This window comes from Arachis ipaensis, chromosome B06 (genome assembly GCF_000816755.2).
Source record: "Arachis ipaensis cultivar K30076 chromosome B06, Araip1.1, whole genome shotgun sequence".
Taxonomy (NCBI): Eukaryota; Viridiplantae; Streptophyta; class Magnoliopsida; order Fabales; family Fabaceae; genus Arachis; species Arachis ipaensis.
This window is the reverse complement of record NC_029790.2, coordinates 108,550,781-108,554,786: the sequence shown is the minus strand read 5'-3', so window position 1 is coordinate 108,554,786 and position 4,006 is coordinate 108,550,781.

The following is a 4,006-nucleotide window of genomic DNA, read 5'->3' as shown; positions in this document are numbered from 1 at the left end:
TTAAATCATTGAACTAGTTATTCGACCAATTTATTAATCAGTTCTGTTTTTTTAACCTTAATTGTAATAAACTCTCAAATTAATTTTATTATTCGTTCTTTTTTTTAATAACATTTTTTTAGAATAAAATAAAAGAATGGAAAAAAATAGAAAAAAGAGAAACAATAAGAGTAGAAACCACAAAATGAATGTAGTATGAGATTTTTAACTTGTCATTTATATCTATTCATATTTAAATTATTTATTTTTTTATAAATTACTCCCATCATATATCAAATCACGTCCACTATATATTTATTAGCTCCCACCATGTTCTGTTTTTTTGAAAAAAACTTTATTTTTGATTAATACGATAATCACCTCCAATAAATTTTGTCTTTTTTTTATTATATACAAATTATTGAGAGCAATTTTTTAATTTAAAATTGTTTCAAATATATTAATAAAATACATAATCACATCATAATTGTAATACCTTACCATATAGAGCTATAAAATAGAAGTGGTGTGGTATTACGGCCTCTAAAATAAAATAGATACATAGTAATAATTAAAAGGAATTTATAATCGAAGAGTCTTGAAAGAAAACTTAAGCAACAAGTCGCAAAATTGAAAAGCGCATCTCTCGTGTGTACGGAAACTAGAATAGGAAATAAAATAAAGAAATATATACATAAGAGTGGAATAGCAAAAGATACAGAATATCAAGCCCCCCAACTCGACCTATGAAGTCAAGGCCAGCCGGAGAATACCATATATATATATCCCAAATATCCCAAAATACAGAAAGCTAAAAACCTGTTTCTCCAAGTAACCTCTAGGGGAGACAAAATTCAAAATACACAAAAGGAGAGTTTATATACATATAAACAAGGTATAAAACAAAATACAAAAATCCTAAAATATCCAACTTTGCTTGCAGAAGAAACTCCAGACGCTCAGAGAGGTGCTCTCGACCTGCATCTGAAAACAACAATATATGTATAGAATGAGAACGGAGGTTCTCAGCATGGTAAAGGTGCCAGCGTACATAATATACAAGGTTCCTCGAAGGACAGAAACAATCCTAAAACTCCGACACTCAGAATTAAACTTAAGGGATAAACTAAACAATAAATTAGGTAAACTGTCTAAAGTTCTCTAGTTCCGAATCTAATCCTAACTCAATACTTCACTTTTACCTAATCCAACCTCCGAAACATTGGTGGAACTACCCTCATCACGCCTCCGTCATACGAGGGTCTCTCAGTTGCACAGACATACAATTCAAGTAAGGAAAATACAAGTAGAATATAAATACTGCAAAGAGACAATTAGCAAATGAGCATAGATAAATAGTTAGGCAAACTAAGATAATGCACACCAAACAAAATATTCAAATGCATATGATGTATGCCTGTCCTATGGCTGATGATATCATCTGTCGGTTACATAACCAGTGTGACATGTCCTGGTAGCTAACTGTGGACAATCCTTCCGTACGTGTATCCCCAAACTCAATATTATCCATAGGAAATATCCCAAGCTCAACCATGGGGGAGACAAAATCCCAAGCTTAAATTTTATACATGGGTGAAGCAACCCAAGCTCAAACTCATTTATATACATGCACATGAAAGAACTCGCGAAGTTAAAGTGCCCGGTCACATCTTACGTATAAAGGTCAACAATTGTCTCAATTTATAAGTGAAAATAAACTTTGAATTCATCATCAATTATATCTCATTCATCATTCATACATTCATAATATGTTTGCACTTCCCAAAATAATCCACATTAACTCAATCATTAATCATAATTCATCAATACTTCGCCATTCTCAATTAATTAACATCATTATAGTTCTCATTCATATAATGATTAGTACATTCACATGTTTCTCAGTTAGAACTCTATCTTTCATAACCCATTCACTGCCACTCAACATCCCCTATAGGTTCACTCTATTTGCTTAGCTGAATCACTAGGTATCAGACCATAGAAAATAACTACAGGGATTTGGAAAGTCAGGAGATTGGTTAAACTTTAAAAAATTACATTTTTGCCAAAACAGGGATCCCTGCGTATGCATGCCCTTGTACATACGCACAATGTGCGAAAATTGAGTACCTCGCGTACGTGACCCTTGTTCCACGTACGCGAGTCTGAAAACAGGGGTGATCCCCCGCATCGTGTGTGTACTCTCGCGTACGCGAGTGTCTAAAATTGGGAATTTCTGTGTACGCATTGCCTTTCGTGTACGCATGACATCTGAGTAAAGTCCTAATCCTGCGTCGCACGCAGGCTTCCACGTACGCATGCCTTCCCTTTCCTTCAAAAATTGCTAAAGATAAAAAAAAATATTTTTCACCAAACTTCAAATACGCATAACTTTTTCGTTTTAAATTATTTTTCTTCTTTTTTTTTTTAATGGCATAAACTTCACGGACCTAATTTTTAGTTACAACAAGTTTGACAAAATTTAAAGGTCTAAAAATCGAGTTATGACTCAACGAAGTTGGTTAAAAATTAAGTTCTTGCCAAAAACACCATAAGCCATATGCTTTCCAAATTCTAAATCCTATAGCATAAGTTTATAACCAAAACAACCACGCAATCATCATTCATCTATGTTCCAATCATTTTTTTTATCATCCATACCTATAATCTCATCAATATACTCAACAATTTTCAATTTAAATTACAGACATTATTCATCAATTTTATCATCATCAACCACCACAATCATCAATAATTTTCATCAACACTCATTAATATCAATACTCAACACACCCTTATCACAAACTCAACAATTTACACAACATTTACTAAACCTTAGCAATTCTATTTAGTTCAACTTAATCTATAGTCAACTAGCCTTGATTTTCACACAACATTATATATTATCTATAAGAAATCGAAATCATATCTTGGCTTATTCCTCTTTAAGTTCGGAACGCCACAAAATACACCATTTCACAAATGTCCAAAGCTCCAAATATACACCAAAAAGAAAATCTAGCCTCCAAGATTCAAATTCAAGATTCCACTTCCATCAATTTATCTCCAAAAACTTATAATTCAATCTAACACCATACAAATATCACTAAATCAACATAGGATTCGCTATACCAATAATTTCACAAGGTCTAGAGAATTCTCACCTTATCAATGGAAGTTTTGGGATAAGACCCAATAAATTTTCAAGACTAATTTGATCATAAATATCAAAATTACATAATATCTCAAAAAATCAAAACCTCTAAATTTAAAACTGAAGAATTATGAACTGGGCACGAAATCTCAAGTTCCTTACTAAATTGTTCGGTAGGTTTTGTAGAGAATTTCGTGAAAAATGTGCGGCTGCTAACGGCTCATCAATCAAAACTTCGAATGAAAAGATATGTGGAATAGAAGATTTGAGCAAGAATTTGAATGTTCTTCCCTTTTCTTCATGTAAGCTTTAGCCTGTTTCATTTGGGAGAAGAAAAAAAAAAGAATAAAGCTCTTAGTACTTGGTGAATTGGGTTCGGTTTTAGATTCAATATGAATTTGATTTATCTAATTTGATTTATTTAATTTAATTTTAGATCAAAATTTTTAAAATTAATATTAAAATTTATATTTTAATTAATTTTTTATTAAATTATAAAATTTAATTTTTTAATTTATTTAAATAATAATTAATTTATTGACTAATTATTTATTAATTTTATAAAATTTAAAATAATTATGTATTATCAACTGTCATCCAATATTTAAAAAAATCAGCCTCAAAAGACTGAACTAAATATAAGAAATATTTGCCGACCACGTAGCACGTGATGATGTGACAACTCATTCATCATCTACTATTAAATTAGTTGGATTGCATATTCTGCAACACCTCTTTGAATGATGTTACCAAAGTAACACAGGATGAATGACAGATGAAGTGATATCAAATAATAATTTAATAATTTTTATTTTAATGGATTTTGATTACTACTTCTTCTGTTTTAAAATAAGTGTTATTTTTATAATTTTC